This window comes from Lycium barbarum, chromosome 2 (genome assembly GCF_019175385.1).
Source record: "Lycium barbarum isolate Lr01 chromosome 2, ASM1917538v2, whole genome shotgun sequence".
Lineage (NCBI taxonomy): Eukaryota > Viridiplantae > Streptophyta > Magnoliopsida > Solanales > Solanaceae > Lycium > Lycium barbarum.
The window spans coordinates 115,379,383-115,398,948 of NC_083338.1; the positions used below are offsets into that span (position 1 = coordinate 115,379,383).

Genomic DNA, 19,566 nt, shown 5'->3' on the forward strand with positions numbered 1-19,566 from the left:
GGTTCTAATAAACCCCTTCTCAAGCAAATCTTTCAACTGTGCCTTTAACTCTTTCAATTCTGCCGGAGCCATTCGGTAAGGAGGAATAGAAATAGGTTTGGTGTCTGGCAACACATCAATAGAAAAATCAATCTCTCTTTCAGGTGGAACACCTGGAAGTTCTTCTGGAAATACATCCGAAAATTCATTCACTACCGGAACGGATTGGAAAGTTGGTGACTTTGCTTCGGTGTCTTGAACTCAGACTAAGTGATAAATACAGCCCTTAGCTATCCTCTTTCTCGGCTTAAGGTAGAAATTAAACCTACCTCTTAGAGATGCTATATTACCCTTCCATTCAAGCACGGGTTCTCTCGAAAATTGGAATCGAACTATTTTCATCCGACAATCAACATTAGCATAACATGAGGCCAACCAATCCATACCTATAATCACGTCGAAATCTAACATTTCCAGCTCAATTAGATTAGCTTTGGTCTGACGGTCGCATATCACAATTATATAATTTTTATACACTTGTCTAGCTATCATGGGATCACCAACCAGAGTAGATACCTCAAAAGGTTTAATTAGCTCAAGTTTCACCCCAATACAACCAGCAACATATGGAGTAATATAAGACAAGGTAGAACCCGGATCTATCAATGCATACACATCATGGGAAAATACAGATAATGTACCTGTAACCACATCTGGGAAGGACTCGAGATCCTGTCGTCCGGCTAAAGCATACACACGGGGCTGAGTGGCACCTGAAGTAGATGCTCCCCCTTTGCCTCTACCTCGATCTTCTGAAATCTGGGGAGTCTGCCCTACCGGGCGCACTGAAGATGAACCAACCACTGATCTTGTGGGCTGAACCCCAACTCTACCAATCATCGACAGGCAATCTCGCATCATATGCCCAACCTGGCCACAGGCATAGCAAGCATCTAAACCTTGGCGACACTGTCCAAAATGTAGTCTACCGCACTGGCTGCATCGCGGTACTGGGGTCTCCTCTGGCTATAATCTCTCCCAAACTGATAATTTGAGGCCCTCGAATTCTAACCCTGTCCTGAACGAAAGGAGCGATCAAATCTCCTACCTGCAAACCGTACAGGTGCACTAGTCACCGACTGGCCTGAGTGTCTAGAATATGTCTGCCTTGATGCCCCTCTATAATCACTTCCTGCCCCCATAGATCTGGCCCTCTTGCTTTGCCTATATCAATATCACGATCACCCCTTTGCGGAGGTTGTTGTCCTTCTAAATTCTGGGCATGGGCTTGTATTCGGGAGATATCCATACTATCTTGCAACAAAGCCGTCAAACAATCCTTAAATAAATGTGGCCCTAAGCCACTCACAAACCTATGTACCCTATCTCCCATATCGGCCACCATAGTCGGGGCATATCTAGCCAACGAATTAAACTAAAGGCTATATTCCCAGGCACTCATATTTCCTTGCTTTAGATTTAAGAACCTATCCGCTCTAGCTCGGCAGACCTCAGGCGGCAAATAGTGGCGGATGAAAGCATCTACAAATTCTTGCCAAACGGGAGGAGGCGCATTTTCTTTTCTTGATGCTAGCCAATTATTGTACCATAATACCGCCACATCTCGGAGTCTTATGCCACATCTGGATCACCTCCCTGTCGACCTGTGGGCATGAACACAGCGTCCAAAGAAAACGGACGTCAGTACGAACATTGTACTGATTATGAGAGGCATAAGTAATAATAATACGTCGATAAGATAAAGGAAGCATCAATTAAGGAGCAACTGTAACTGACTGTCAATTATAACAGAAATAATGCATGCTGGCTTACTTCATAATCATCATCATATCATGTATGCATAAATGTATAAGTTGCCCGACCATATAGGTACAGTGTGATAATCATTAGCCTGCGTCCAGGCCTCCCGCGTCCGGGGTACCATCTCATGCCGCCCACTAGTGGTGTCTACCCATGCCATCTAGACATGGTGTATACGTTGCCCGCCTTAGCAGTGTCTGCCATATAGGCGCGGTGTATCATCAACATGTACTCATCAAAATGCATGCATAGAAACTCAAAGATAGCTATACTTTATCGAGGTGACATAAGGTTGTGAACCCCCGATTTCATTATGGAGCATCTATAAGCATTCTTCCTCACCTTGAAGGAAATAGCATATAAGGTGAGTGTATACAATAAAAAACATCATTAACTTTGTAGGAATATCATATCATGAACTCTAGAATCCTTAGCCTTTAGCTCATCATCATCATTATTGGGCTCATAATGTATCTTTCACCTCATATGGCTATTCATGAACATAGACTCTTAGTTTTCCGGAATGTAGGAGATTCATAGAGAAGAAGGAAAAATCATGCCATAGGATTCATGCCTTAGAAATAAAGGACTAGCCTCACGTACCTTTTTCGTTTAACTAATCTATCGTTTGCTTGTTATCCTTCAATGCCCACGTTTTTACCTTCAAGAGAATTCGCATTAACATTAGCTAATCGATTACTTAAACGTGCTTACTAAAGCTACATAAAATTGGGCAGCATTTCCTTTGTTTATACGACTCTCCCCATATTCCATATCAACTCTCAAACATCGATAATAACATTCACAATATCACAAGCAACAATAATCATTCATCTACAATACCCACATTTCGTAATTTCACTCCAATTTCTCCATAATCATGGTCATAGTTCATTATTGCATTTTCTCACATATAATACTTATTCTATGTTCTAAATGTCGTTCACAACATAATTACAACCACAACATACCAATATTCATAATTCTCCCCAAACTACTACTCAACAATGACATTATTCACACATTCATGACTCATTTCCTATATCCTTCTACAATCCAAGTGTTTTAACTTTCAACACCTTGAACAACAAGGAATGATCATAAAACTCACCTTAGATAATGGAAGAATAAGCCTTGAGTGGGAATTCTCTTCTTGCACAAAACCCTAGCTCACTTCCTTTGGGATTTCTTGGCTTAGAGGAACTTTGATAGGTTTCATACATTTGATTTTGTGGGTTTGATAAAGTTGATCATCAATTTCTCATAGGTTATTTTGGTTGAAAAGTGGAGAGAATTCTAGAGTGTTCTTGAAGTTTGGAGAAGCGAAATGAAATGAAATAAATGGGAGAGGGTCCTTATATCAACATTTAAAATCTATCCCGACCAGATTCTACGAACCAACATACGGTCCGTATAATTTATACTGACCGTATGTCTGGCCGTAGATCTGGTCCAGTGAGCTGTGTCATTCTGGGCTGATTATACGGCCAGTATAATTTATACGGCCAGTATGTTGGGCCGTATAATGCCCAATTCATCCGAACTCATTCTCGTTGACTCGTTTGGTCTCCAATCCTTATGGAACCTTCTTGACACTTGATTAACACCTCAATACCAATCTAAGGGACATTATCACTCTTCTCCAAAACATCATTAAGCCATCATTAACTTGTTGCTCATAATTCTTACCCGACACGTACATATCCCTTGCTTTTCTTAACAACCTTCTTCCCTTACGTCGAATGTATTTTAATCTCGATTAGGATCATCAAATGCTATTTCTTACTTATCAATACATTGTATACGTCGTGCTCTTCTCTATCCTATTCATTGTACGCTAACGGGAAATTTTTCAAGTTGTAACAATCATGTTTTGGTTGAATTACTTACATTATAAAGACTTCCGCCAATTTAACTCTTATATTTATGATCTGTTTGTATTTATTTTATTAAACTGTTGGAGGCGAATGTTGAACGTGGCGGGTTCAAGTTTTATTATTGCATCATTTAGGTTCTTCCGATGTTGTTCATGATGTCGGATGCAGGTCACGTCTAGGGTGAGTTTTGGTGCGTGACATGAAGTATATGATTCGAGTTCATGAGTTAGCATATGAAACTGCTTGATGATTCATATTCATTCTATAAATTTATGTTGTTGTTGTTATATAGTATTATGCATTATTGCTCACGTTTACCTGTACTTATATAATCATTTGAATAAGTTATGTTTACTTGATAATGAGAGATGGTATAAGGATCGGAAAACGTAAGGATTAGGTTCTCACGGTCCAGTGGTATAGCCGGGCGGTATCATGAGTGTCTCACGGTTTGGCGATAAAGTTGAGCGGTACAGTGAGTGGTCACAATCTGAAGAGAAAGGACCTCGGGCGGCACAGTGACAGGTATATGGACCTCGCTAGTCCCCCATGATGCATGACTGTATGGCATGGTCTATAGCATGTGTGTACGGATGTACTTCATCACTTCTTTATGTGTCATATGCTTGACTGATTTGTCTGACTCCTTATTAACTTCATGGAAATATGGTATGTAATTTGTGTGTTAAGGTGTTTACTCTTCTGTCATACTTGATACTTTTTTTGGTGTTTATATTCTATTTACGTATTCCTATCGTTGTCGTCCTATGATGCCTACAGGGTAAGTGTTGTACTCATACTACACTTCCGCACTCTTTTTCTGATGTGTAGATACAGATCCCTATTCTGGTTCAGGACCTCCTGGCTGATCTCGAGGCTTGCATTCGAGACATTTCAGGGTGAGCTACATGGTGACTCGTGGGCCCTAGATATCTCATCCCTGAGTGTTTCTCGGTTATTTATTTCAGACAGTTGTATTTCATCCCATGAGACTCGTTTTCAGACATTTTAGCTCTCTTGTATTCTCTAGACTAGATTTTGGAGTTTGTATAAGATTAAGCTACTCCTGTCGCATTAACTTTTTATATGACAGTATCAGTTATGTTTTAGTACTCAGCAAATCTTTTGTCACTTATCTAATGTTTTTTAAACTATTTAGGAATGGTTCGCCTACCGGTGGGAATATTGTAGATGTCATCAAGGCTCACGAATTGGGTCGTGACAAAGTGCATGTATAACAACGTCGAGCATATATCTCTTACCTACTATGTGTGTGTAGAAAATCATATTTATTAAATTACAATAACCATTTTTATATTTTTCTATTTTGTTTTTGAATATTTAGGGTTATTTTTTAATATTTGTTTTGGATTGTTATCTTCGGTGTTTTTTTGTTTGAGTACGCGCCAAATATATATCTGATATGTAAATCTCTCTCTTTAGATACGGTTATTTCACACTTTATGAGGTTAACTGACTTTTATGTCCTTCATCTTCAAACACGTGTGAGGATAAATTAAAACACGCCAAAACCCCTCGAATGACAAAATTTTGACATATTTTTTTCTTTTTCTTTCCCTGTCTCCCCCCCCCCCCCCCCCCCTCCCCTCCTCCTATCGTTTGTTGTCCTTAAAGAATTTGCTAAATAAGTTATTCTGAAGGAATTAATTAATTGCAAGTGTTTAATACAGACAAAGGTAGATCTGTCAAATTGAATTTATTTATATATATTATGAAATTGCAACAAAAAATCAAAATAAAGGATGTAAGCTTAATATCGAAGCCAAACGCGAAGGGAGATCTCTGATTTTTTTTTTAATATATTAGTTCTTCGGCACGTGCGTTGCACGTGAATAACGAATCATGTAGTATATGATTTTATAAAATAAAGCATTGAGTAAATAATTATACGTGAATAATAAAGTACATTCTTCAGTGATTATCAATGTGGATTATCGTACGACTACTTGTTTGTCGAGGTCAAGATGACTAGATATTGTGTTAAACTATGAAAATAAATAAATAAAATTTAATACATTCAATTAACTAATTTATTTTCCTTTTATGAGGTACAATAAAACATGTCAAACCCTCCCACATGACAAAATCGTGAAATCTTTTTTCTTTCTTTGATTGTCTTTTTGTTTCTCCTCCTACTTTTCTCTAACAACAATGTATTCAATGAATTGCATGCAATTGTTAGTTTTATTTTCCTTGCATCATTGTTTGTAGTTGATGAGTTATTTTGAAGGAAATAATTAATTTCAAGTGTTTAATATATAAAATGGTAGATTTGTAAAACTGAATATATTTAAATTAATGAAAAAAATTAAAATAAGAGATGTAAGCCTAATATTGTAAACACAAGGGAGACAATGTGATGAAGCCAAATGTGAGGTGAAATTACCCCTTTTTTGTCACGACCCAATTTAGGGTCGTGCGGGCACCTACCTTTCCCACCTCGGTAGGCGAACCCTCTGATTGAATACACATCAATTAAGTAAAGACGATTCATTTAAATGAATAGATACTTAGAAATATAGTGGAAACTTTATAAAATATTCAATAAACTCAAGTGTTTATATGTTTACAACACTACGTGATTACGGACTTAATACAATTTCCCATGACCTGGTCTAGACTAGTACAAAAGCGACTAATGACTTCAGATTACCACTACATTCTAAGACTCAACCTCCGTCCCGGAATGAAATGGGAGGAGGCCTTCCAAATAGGCACCGTGTATTTCCACATATGCTTCGATCAATCACCTGAAACAATCTACACCCCAAAGAGGGTGTAGCAAGTGCAATATGAGTACAAACCACGCGTACTGAGTAAGTATCATAGGCCGACAATGTTTAGTAACACATGTCAGCAAGTGCAATATCAGTACAAACCACGCGTACTGAGTAAGTATCATAGGCCGACAATGTTTAGTAACACATGTCAGTAAAAGAATTCACAGACAAACATGATAACAACCCAATCAAGTCATACATCTATCTACCACACATTGTATATCAATGCCTTTAAGCATTAATTTCACCCTAATAATTCACCAATAAATCTCACAACGATCTCGGAACTCACATGTCATTAAATCAGCTGTTTCAGTCTAGTAGTCAACTGATACGCTCAAATTACACCTATTAATGGTATAACGCGGACGTTGTCAAATATAGTAACCCAACAAGGTTGGGGTCGAATCCCACAGGGAATAGGGTGTGAAAAGTTTACTAAACTTGTAGATGCTAAGTTTTAGATCTAATGTCTTAATCCGATAAGTTGTGTAAAAGCTGGTTTTTTTCTATAACTAGTTGCTAAATTATTGCTTTGGTAAATATTTATGGTAAAAGAAACTAAGGTTGTGTCCCCGTCAGATGGAGCATATGATCATGGGTATTGATCTTGATATACTTATAATGGATCATTATATGAATGCACTTAATCTCTATGCGAATCTCTACTATTTCCCAATAAATAAAGATTATATCTTTCTATGATTTTCCCAAATATAAGAAAGTTATTATGAAGAACGATTAATCATGCCAAGTAAATTCCTCTTATTCCTAAGTGAATTTATTAAACAAGGTTTAAAGCTTTGAGTTCTTGTTAATTATTCTTACCAACCCTAATTATTTTTCCAAATAAATTTAGGGTTTATGGATTTAATCAATGTTTGCAACCATTAATTATGAATGAAGAATGAAGAATAATTAAACCCTAATAATCCATTATTTGTATAACAATCACAAACCCAATCACAAAATACCCATCATTGGGTTCACAACCCTAGTAAGGGATTTTAGTTATTCATGACAAAGAACAAGCAAAAATAAATTGAAGAATTCATAAGTGCTTACTTTGGAATGTAAAAGGAATTGAGAATACTTGAATTGATGTTTGAATCTTCAAAACTTCAAAGAGAAGTTTATGTTCTAAGACAAAGGTAAAAATATACTGAATGCCCTAATAAAAACCCTACAAAGACTATTTATAAGGTTTGGAAAATACACAAGTTACCGTAAAATGATTCACGCCCAAGTTAACTTTTCAGTTGTTGTCTATAATACGGACCGTAAAGTGGTTTACGGTCCGTAAACAGCATGATCGTCTTTCACCTTCGCCAACTCAGCCTTTCTTCTGCCAGTGCATGAATGGTTAAACACGTGCTGGAAGACGGGCCGTAAACTGAAACACGGTCCGTAAACACAACTCGTATTTTGCCATCTTCCTCAGCTTGACTTTCTGCTTCTGGAATCCTTTAATACGACCCTGGAATACGGCCCGTATTGTGGAATACGGACCGTAAACGAAGTTTACGCCCTGATTTTGCATCTTTAACTGCTGTCATGCCAAATCTGATCCTTTTCCTGGAAAAACACCAAAAAACACACGTAAAATCAAAACGACTTGCTTAACAACAAGTAAAACTTATAGATGAAAAGTATCGATTGTGGTGTGAAAATCACGCCACATCAACACCCCTAACTTAAAGTATTTGCTTGTCCTCAAGCAAGCCATACCACGCAACGACTCAATCTAACCCCTAACTTAAAGTATTTGCTTGTCCTCAAGCAAGCCATACCACGCAACGACTCAATCTAACACCTAGATTTCACAGAATAAAAATGTCTACATCGGTTTTGACTCGGAACTACCAGCATGCATGTTTTCCTTTAAACGACCACCCCAACTTTCTATTTTAAAGCAATATGCACAACTCAAGAATATGACGACTAACAATGAAGCTTCAATGAATGACATTACATTATCGGGCATATTATTGTGCGCACAAACGTTACTTTAGGCGGTCACTTTATTTTGCTCAATTTTCATCCTCATGCCCTCACATAGACCAAGGAATGTCCCACCACACATATATACAACAAGAATGGGACGAAGACGAAGAAGAAGAGAAAAACACTCACACTCACAAAGAATTCATATTTACACATGCAAATACCATAGGCTTGCCCTTATTTTCTATGTTTTCATCCTAGGCCCGTTCGGTTGTGATTACATTAGGACTTGTTTTGGCCTGTAATGTAGGCTTAGGGACGGGTAGGGTACTTTTTGGATATTAGTGACTCACCCCCCTTGACACTACGACATCTCTTCACCATGATTCGCCTCTTTTCTTTCCAACCCCCCATTTTTTTTTTTCAAGTTTTCAACCTCGATGTGGTTTCATTCCTAGACTTACAACTCTTTTTGTGTTCCAATTTCCTGAATATATATGTATACATGCAACTACCACATTGAGTCTCCACTAGCAAACTCCACCACCCCCAACTTATTTTTTGTTAACATCTACTCCACATTTTAATTCACCCCCAACTTAGGCATTTTGCCTCTTCTAACTAGTAGCATCAAGGAGGGAACGGGTGCGAAGATGAATTAATTGCAAAAAGGGTAAGGTTTCATAATTGGCTAGCCAAGAAAAAGGTCAAAAGGCTCAAAAAGGGAAACTAGGGGTATTTAAGCTTTTGGTAAGGCTTGTTTAGGCAAAGTGACTATTTCATAAAGAAGGCCTAAGATCATCTCACACCCAAACTAACTTTCGGATTTCATACAAGACCAACCGGGCAAGTTCTAGATTATACATGCATAAACAGAGTCATACTAACGGCTCACACACACATTGGCATAAGGACAATACCCCAACAACGATCATGTCATAAAAAGAATCAATCATGTTACTCAATCCTATTCTAAGTATGCATTTTTCAAATTTTTGAGGGGGAGGTCCAAAATTTCCCACAAACCACCATACATGCCATTAGTTACCAAGTAGTACCAAATAAAACAAAATTACTCTAATCAATCTAAGTAACATCCTAAACATGCCAGTTTCAACACAAATAAAACCCCTCAGGAAAAGAATTTTGGCAAAGAAAAACCGAGGGGGTTCCTAAACACATATTTACACTACCCTACTATCAATAAGTCCCACCGCCAATGAAAAAATCAAGCACTGCCTCAGTGCTTCAAATATAAGAACAAGGGAGCAAGAAAGTACCTGAATGCCGTGAATATCTCATGGCCGGCCCGCTACATCCGACGGTTGAGTTGATAACTCTCCAAGTTGGCGCTGCGGCTCAACCAATGACTGAAAGATTGCCTGCTGCAGATCCTTCTTTTCAGTCTTTTTTAATCTCCTGGCCAACTCCTCCAGGTCCTCAGATGACTCACTGACCCTCTTTCCAGTACTACGAACAAAAGGTTCTGCTGCCTCCGTCTCCTCCTCAGAATCAAGCAAATCCAGCACCTTAAACGTACTAGGAAAAATAGCCTGTGGTGCTGGTGGGGCTACCATCCCGTGCATCTTGAGTGTTTCAAGCTCCTTTTTCAGCTTCTCCAACTCACTCCTCAAAGAACTAGACTCCCCACCGGGTGCGGTCTGCTCTCGAGTGATCAATCTCGCCTCAAAGCTGTCAAGTCGAGCCTGATACACGTCGTGCGTTTTCTCAAACTCCGCACGGATCTCTGTGGTTGCCTCAGTGACCAGTTGCTGCACTATTTTCACCACTTTCGGCCGGAACTGTTTCAAGATTTTGTCTACTTGCCTTTCAGTCTGCACTGCTTTGACTGCAATCTGGCTGTAGTTAGCAGGGCTGAAGTGAAGCAGTGCCAGTTCTGGATCAGCCGGCTCGGCTGTCGCTGCAGCAGTGGCAGACCCCGAAGGAGGACCTTGTGTGGCCGGATGTGGTGGAGGAGGTCGTGCCTCAGAAATACCCAATGTGGCTGCATCAGCCTGTGAAAAGACTGTCTCTGGAATCGCTGTCATGGGAGCCTCAGGCCTAGTAGTAGCATCATCAAACTCGACCCCTACTGGATCAGTCCCATAAGCACGGTTCGGACTCAACTCCAGCTGAGTGTCGTCGTCCTCACCGGACAGATCTGCCTCCCAATCTCTCTTGCTTATCACCTTGTTTTTCCTCCAATCCCCTACATGCACAGCTGGGAGGGTATCGTCCCACTCTGGAAGCGGAATTATCTTGGCCTGGCGACACAATGCTGTGATAAGACAAGGAAATACCATGTTCTGATTGGGCTTGTGTGCCCGCATATGCAGCTCCTCAGCTATCATCTCCCCAATATTCATCGGGTACCTGGACATGAAAGACGCAATAGTGACTGCCTGACTAGTGGACAGAGTATTATCTGCCTGAGTGGGGGTGATCCTGTACCGCATCAAGGTCCACCAAAATTTAGCCTCGGTGGACAAACAACTTTTAGTGATCTTGACCTTGCCATCATTAGTCCATTTTTGCTCATGTGGCTCAGATGTAATAAGCGCCGCAGTCCATTCCCTGACGGATTTCTTGTCCTTCCTGTCTCGTTTGTCTAAAAACAGGCTCATATCAGTAGGAGCCACAAAATCATCACCAAACAGGACCTTGTTGACGGCGGTGGAGGAAATATCGACGAGGGAGTTCCGGATCGTCACATTTTCCAGCATGGGAATCTGATGCCAAGCAAGATTCCGCTTCTTCATTGACATTAGGACAGCCCCATATGAAGCATAGAACTCCCGAACAATATGCGGAGCATACTCTCCCGGCTCATGAGTGAATGCATCTAACTTGTACCCTTTGCTGGTTTCATCCAGCTGTGGATGAGCTGAAATACCATCGAAAATCAGCCGCCGTTCTTCAAATATTTTCCGCAGCGGCTGTCCACTAGGCCCTGTCCCGGCCATCCATTGATCATATAACTCCTTCGACCCCTTTATTGAGAACCGCAGCTTCTCTTCATCTAATCGTTTTGTCCTGACGACCAGCTTGCGACCCTCAGGCGGCGTATCAGCAACTGAATCATTGTCCTCATTAAACCCTGTTGAGTCACTCTCTGGTGTAGTTTGGGTGGCAGCTCCCCTACTTGATGCTTCCGCGTCCGAATTCCCCCCCTCAGACTGAGAGGCTTCCGATGTAGATTTAGACGGGGTCATAGTTGGGGGCAGCGTAGATGTGATTGCCACTGTAGCTTGGGCGGGGGCCCCCTGACTTTGGGTGGAGGTATAACCTCGGCGTACTCGGACCCCGAATGTTCCCCTTCCGAATCGGAAGATTCATTTATTAATCTGGAACCCGAGCACGCCTTCTTCCTGTTGCCCGTGCTGTGTGCCCCCTCTTTCGTTGCTTTCCTTTTGTGACCCATTCCTGAAAAATACAAAAGTAAGATCATTAGATTGTTCCAAATATTTGTGCTGTCAGTGGACGTAAACACAAAAGACGGACCGTAAACCAGTTTACGGTCCGTAAAGTGTGATCGTAAACTGGGCAGTTTTGTCGATAACATTCTGTTCCCTGTTAACCTTAAATACGGACCGTAAATTGAAATACGGTCCGTAAAGTGTGGTCGTCAACTGCTCTTTTCTTGTGACAACATGCTGTTCATTTAGACACGCTCAAATACGGACCGTCATTTGTAATACGGTCCGTAAAGTGAGGTCGTGTTACGCACCACAGACAGACAATTTTTTTTTTTAATTTCAAACTTTCATTGCTCATCTTGGTGGGCAGACCAAAACTACAAATTTTGAATTCGAAGTATGGAATGCCCTCCAACCCATATGGGTGTAATTAACACTGACCCACAAAAATTGGAAAGGATTAAACCTATTTATCCCCCACAAGATCATGAACCAAGGTATTAAATGCAGAATTTCACAAACCCAGTCTAAACAATCACTTACCACTAAGTTCAAAATCACAGATGTAGAAGAATAAGGAAAACCAATCATACCTTTTTGATGAAGAACTACGTGACTACTGGCTGCACAGATTTTGAGAGAAAGCACTTGAATCCCCAACAAAATTAAAACCTAGGGCAGGGCAGAAAGGGATATGAATGGGTGTGAGATGATCAGTTGGTGAATGGGGTTGGTGTAATTATGGTGGTGAGGAGAATGGAAGGTGATGGGAAGTTGTGGGGATGGAAGAAACTAAAAAGAAAAAGCGTAAGATGGAGGGGGATCGTGGTGTAGGAGGAAATAATGGAGGGCATTTGAATAGGTGTGTCCGTTTTATTTAACTGCTGCGTTTTTTTTTTTTTTCTAAATACGGTCCGTAAATGGATTTACGTCCCGTCTTTAGAGGTATTATGGTGGACAGTACACTGTAGTGTCTGATGTTGGTTTACGACCATGTAAGACGGACCGTATTTCATAATACGGTCCGTAAATCTGATCGTAAAACAACATGTTCATTACCTTGCTCACTGTTTTGCAGCATTGTTAAAGACGACCTGGTTTACGAGCCGTATTATGAAATACGGTCCGTAAACTTCAGGCGTCTTTTGCACTGTTGCGGAACAGTGTTTGACAACTGGACTTACCTGCAATTCAGCACAATTTTTCTGTCATATCTTCCTGCACCAAAACAACCATTACCCTATATGTACGAATAACAATAACGAAAAAAATAAACATTACACTTGGGTTGCCTCCCAAGAAGCGCTTGATTTAACGTCGCGGCACGACGGTGGTGACCAATCACTCCTTGTCTTGGTACACCAGCTCATTGTTTGTTCCCAGGTGTTTCAACCTGTAGCGATCAACAATCCTACCTTCCGAGACCATTCTGTGGTAGTGCTTCAATCTCTGCCCATTTACCTTAAATGTCCGAGTACCATCTCCGGACTTCAATTCAACCGCGCCATGGGGTGAGGTATCTACCACCTCAAACGGACCAGACCACCTGGATTTGAGTTTACCCGGTAGCAACTTCAGTCGAGAGTTAAACAGTAATACAGAGTCACCCTTATAGAACTCTCGCTTCAGAATTTTCTTGTCATGGTACTGCTTCATCCTTTCTTTATAAAGGGCTGCACTCTCATAAGCCTGGTAGCGAAATTCATCCATCTCATTCAATTGAAACAACCGCAGCTTGGTTGCTTCCTCCCAGTTCATGTTCAGCTTCTTTAGCGCCCACATAGCCTTGTGTTCGAGTTCAACCGGCAAATGACAAGCTTTCCCGAATACAAGCTTGAAGGGTGAAGTCCCAATTGGAGTCTTGAAAGCAGTCCGGTATGCCCATAGAGCATCATCGAGCTTTCGGGCCCAATCAGTTCTATTGGCATTCACTGTCTTTGCTAGAATACTTTTAATTTCCCTATTGGACACTTCAACCTGTCCACTTATCTGAGGGTGATAAGGCGTTGCCACCCTATGCTTCACACCATATTTCTCCATCAGTGTCGCAAACGCTTTATTGCAAAAGTGGGATCCACCATCGCTGATTATCGCCCTCGGAGTACCAAAACGAGTAAATATGTTTTTCTTAAGGAACCCCATAACACCTTTGGCCTCATTATTGGGTAAAGCCACCGCCTCAACCCATTTGGACACATAATCCACAGCTACCAAGATGTATTTCATTCCACCAGAACTCACAAACGGTCCCATAAAGTCGATTCCCCAGCAATCGAACACTTCCACCTCCAAAACAAAATTCATAGGCATCTCTTGCCTTCTGCCTATATTCCCTTGCCTTTAACACTAATCACAGGACCGCACCAACAGATTAGCATCATGAAAAATAGTCGGCCAGTAATAGCCGCACTCAAGTACCTTGGCTGCAGTCCGATTTCCGCTATGATGACCCCCAACAGGAGAGTCATGGCATGCCTTTAGAACATCCATCACTTCACTTTCTGAGACACAACGCCGATTGATGTTATCAGCGCATGTGCGGAACAAATAAGGCTCGTCCCAATAATACTGCCGAGCATCCCGCAAGAATTTCTTCTTTTGGTAAGTTTTGATATCATCGGGAACTATACCTGTTACCAAATAGTTTGCAAAATCAGCATACCATGGTGCTACCTCCTTTGACACTGCCAACACCCTCTCATCTGGAAACGCATCATCTATATCAAGCTCATCAGACGGTCTCTCAGCTTCTTCAAGCCGAGAGAGATGGTCAGCCACCTGGTTTTCAGTGCCCTTTCGGTCTTTTACCTCAAAATCGAACTCTTGCAGCAGTAGCACCCATCTGATCAGTCGCGGTTTTGCTTCCTTCTTTGCCATGAGGTATCTCAAGGCTGCATGATCAGTATAAACCACAACTTTGGACCCCAACAAGTAGGCCCGAAATTTTTCGAAAGCAAACACAATGGCAAGCAGCTCTTGCTCCGTCACTGTGTAATTCATCTGTGCAGCATTCAGCGTTCTGCTAGCATAATAGATCGGGTGCATAATTTTATTGTGCCTCTGCCCAAGCACAGCACCTATTGCTAAACCACTAGCATCACACATCAGTTCGAATGGTAAGGACCAGTCAGGAGAAATAATAATAGGAGCAGTAGTGAGACGCACTTTTAACTCTTTAAACGCCTTCTGGCACTTCTCATCAAACACAAATTTAGCCTCTTTTTCAAGAAGCTTGCACAAAGGATTTGCAACCTTCGAGAAATCTTTGATGAAGCGCCTGTAGAACCCAGCATGCCCCAAGAAACTGCGAACACCTTTTACTGAGATAGGTGGAGGAAGTTTGGAAATCACATCAATTTTTGCTTGATCGACCTCGATTCCCCTTTCAGAAATTTTGTGACCGAGGACGATTCCTTCCTTCACCATAAAATGGCATTTCTCCCAGTTCAGCACCAGATTTGTCTCTTCGCACCTTTTTAGCACTTGACCCAGATGGCCAAGACAATCATCGAATGAGTCACCCACCACGGAAAAATCATCCATGAACACCTCCAAGAAATCCTCCACCATGTCGGAGAAGATTGCATCATGCATCTCTGAAAAGTCGCTGGTGCATTACACAAACCAAAAGGCATCCGGCTGAATGCAAATGCCCCATAAGGACAAGTGAATGTGGTTTTCTCCTGATCTTCCAGAGCAATGTTGATCTGATTGTAACCTGAATAACCATCGAGGAAACAATAATAAGAATGCCCTGCTAGTCTATCCAACATCTGATCAATGAAGGGCATAGGGAAATGGTCTTTGCTCGTGGCTGTGTTGAGCTTGCGATAATCCATGCAAACTCTCCAACCTGTGACAGTTCTGGTCGGGATCAACTCATTCTTAGCATTCGGTACAACAGTGATGCCGCCTTTCTTAGGAACACATTGGACCGGGCTCACCCATTTACTATCAGCAAAAGGGAAAACCACGCCTACATCTAGCCATTTGATTATCTCTTTCTTGACAACCTCTTGCATGTTCTCGTTTAGTCGCCTCTGATGCTCTACACTTGGTTTGCAGCCATCCTCCAACTGGATTTTGTGCTCACAGATCCCAGATGGGATACCTCGAATATCTGTTATGGTCCAACCAATAGCACGCCTATACTCTCTTAATACCTCCAAAAGTTGCACAATCTGCTCCTCAGTCAATGAAACTGATACAATCACTGGTAATGTGTTGTCGGGACCAAGGAATTCATATCTCAAGTGTGATGGGAGCTGCTTAAGCTCCAATCTAGGCGGCTCAATGATTGAAGGCTTTGCTGGAGGAGTTGTTCTATTTTCCAGATCAAGACTCAGCTTCTTTGGTTGGTATGTGTATGAGCCCAACCCAACAAGTAAATTAATTGTTTCCTCATAGTCTTTCATATCTTCAGCATTGAAATTCATCAGAATCCCAGCCAATGCCTCACCCAAGTTCTCTTCTTCCATTTTGAACTCTACTGCATTAGTAACAACATCAATTGAATCAATTACCGAAATGCTCTCATAGGCACTTGGTAACTTCATCCCTTTGCTAGCTTGAAAAATCACTTCTTCATTGTTGATTCGGAACTTGATTTCATTTTTCTCCGAATCCATAAGAGCCCTCCCTGTTGCAAGGAAAGGTCTCCCCAGAATGATAGGAATGTCCCGATCAACAGCACAATCAAGGATCACAAAATCAGCGGGCAACATAAAATCACCAACCCGCACAATTACATCATCTACCACCCCAATTGGTCTTTTGATAGACCTATCAGCCATCTGCAATCTCATTGTAGTCGGCCTTGGCATCCCCAAACCTGATTGTTTATATATAGCAAGGGGCATCAAATTTATACTCGCCCCATTATCACACAAGGCGCGAGCAAAATCATGGTGCCCAATAGAACAAGGAATGGTGAACGCTCCAGGATCTCCCTTTTTCTGAACAAGTGTGGTTGAGATGATGGAACTCACAGTGTGAGTCAAACTCACGGTATCATGTTGAACCGTCTTCTTCTTGGTCAGCAAATCCTTCAAATATTTTGCAAAACCGGGCATCTCCTTGACGGCTTCCAAGAAGGGAAAATTTAGAGATAATTGCTTCAGCTGATCGTAATATTTTTCAAATTTAGCATCTTCCTTCTTTTTTACCATCCTCTGAGGAAACGAGGGTTTAGATTTGAAAAGCTGTGTCAAAGGGTGGAGGGCCCCTTTTACATCCTGCTTACTTGTGTTATCAGCTTCCGTCACTATCTCTGGAATTTCAGGAACCTTCTTGTCAGCAGGAATCTCATCAGCAGTAATGGGTGCTTCAGACTGCACCTCATTTTCTTCATTTATCGGCTCAAGATCAATCATTCTCTCCGCAGCCCCTTGTATTGTTTTACCACTCCTAGTAGTGATGGCAAACGCACGGTCTATACCGCCTCCCCCATTTCTGGGATTTGGAACAGTATCACTCGGAAGTCCTCCCTTTTTAGGAGGGTGCTGCTCTCTAGAAATGTTCCTCATCTGCGACTCAAGCTTCTGAATGGCTGCTGTATGGGACCCCACTGTTTCTGTCAGCCCAGATAAAGTTCTGTCAGACTTAGATTGGTTTGCCAGAATCTGCTCAAGCATTGCTTCGACCTTCGAACTACCTTGCTCTGATGACTCACTTTTAGGTGGTATATAAGGATTTGTACTCTTGTTCCCAAAATTGTTGCTGTTGTTATAACTCCTGTGATTTCCACCACCAAAATTGTTGTTGTAGTTACCAGAATTATTGTAAGCACCTTGGCCTTGGCCTTGCTGCGGTCTCCATTGATTTTGACTCTGATAGCCACCTTGGTAATTCTGTCTCTGATGACCCCCTTGAGGGTTGTTGACATAGTTGGCATCTTCAACCTGCCTTGATGGCCCCTCAAGGAACGGACCATCTTGAGCATGGTACATCCCTTGCGGCAAGACTGTATTATCTTCACAAACATTTACCTTTTTTATTTGAGTTTCATCAAATTTCTTTGTCAGCAAGGCAATATTTGTAGCAAGTGTTGCCAATGTTTGCTGTGTGTCTTGATTCTCCCTCACCATATTTTGGATCATAGCACTACCATATGGTACCACATCAGCATTGTTTGAGTGCCAAGCCTGATTATGAGTTGTCAGCCTGTTAAGTATGGTGGTCACTTGTTGAAAGGTCTTGTTCATAAAACAACCATCAGCTGCATTATTAGCCACTGACTGTGACACTGGGTCTAATCCTCGATAGAACTTCTCCATCAATATATGATCCAGAAAACCATGATTCGGGCTGTCCTGCAAATACTCCTTGAATCTCTCCCATGCTTCATATAGTTGTTCCCCCGGTCGCCGCTTAAATTCATATATCTTATCACGAATTTTAGCTCTTTTTCTAGGGGGATACCACTTTGTGAGAAAAACAGTTGTCATTTCTGCCCATGAAGTAATAGAATTCCGGGGCAGCTTCTCTAACCATGTTCTTGCTTCTCCAGCTAGGGAATATTTGAATAACCTCAACCGAATAGCATCTTGTGAAACATTGTTCTGGATGTGATTAGCACACACATCCACAAAATTCTTCAAATGACGGTGGGGGTCATTCTCGGTAGAGTTCCGAAAGTATCCCTCAAGCTTCAACAACTGGTATAGAGTGGAGTCAATTTTCACAGTAGTGGCTCTAAATCGAGGCTGAATAATAGGAGATGCATAGTCTTCCTCTGGAACAAATTCAGCGAAAATATTTTCATCAACTGGTTCATTCGCCTGATTGTTCACCACATTTCCTTGGTTGTCAGCTCGTTGATTTTGCTGATGTCGATTCATGATCACCTTATTTACGCAAGTAGCAGACAAGGTGTGACGAATTAAGCAAAAGGCTTCAATCAAAGCAAACACTATTTAGAAATTTCAAAACCGCATTCCCCGGCAACGGCGCCAAAATTTGATACGCTCAAATTACACCTATTAATGGTATACCGCGGATGTTGTCAAATATAGTAACCCAACAAGGTTGGGGTCGAATCCCACAGGGAATAGGGTGTGAAAAGTTTACTAAACTTGTAGATGCTAAGTTTTAGATCTAATGTCTTAATCCGATAAGTTGTGTAAAAGCTGGTTTTTCTATAACTAGTTGCTAAATTATTGCTTTGGTAAATATTTATGGTAAAAGAAACTAAGGTTGTGTCCCCGTCAGATGGAGCATATGATCATGGGTATTGATCTTGATATACTTATAATGGATCATTATATGAATGCACTTAATCTCTAGGCAAATCTCTACTATTTCCCAATAAATAAAGATTATATCTTTCTATGATTTTCCCAAATATAAGAAAGTGATTATGAAGAACGATTAATCATGCCAAGTAAATTCCTCTTATTCCTAAGTGAATTTATTAAACAAGGTTTAAAGCTTTGAGTTCTTGTTAATTATTCTTACCAACCCTAATTATTTTTCCAAATAAATTTAGGGTTTATGGCTTTAATCAATGTTTGCAACCATTAATTATGAATGAAGAATGAAGAATAATTAAACCCTAATAATCCATTATTTGTATAACAATCACAAACCCAATCACAAAATACCCATCATTGGGTTCACAACCCTAGTAAGGGATTTTAGTTATTCATGACAAAGAACAAGCAAAACTAAATTGAAGAATTCATAAGTGCTTACTTTGGAATGTAAAAGGAATTGAGAATACTTGAATTG

General features: G+C 40.9%; 1 non-coding gene across 1 annotated transcript; it reads left to right on the forward strand.

Annotated features, from left to right (window-relative positions):
• Window positions 1-18,129: 18,129 nt before the first annotated feature.
• On the forward strand, window positions 18,130-18,236 carry LOC132629523 (small nucleolar RNA R71). Its single transcript, XR_009578294.1, has one exon. It is a non-coding gene; the product is annotated as a small nucleolar RNA R71 (small nucleolar RNA).
• The last annotated feature ends 1,330 nt before the right edge of the window (window positions 18,237-19,566 follow it).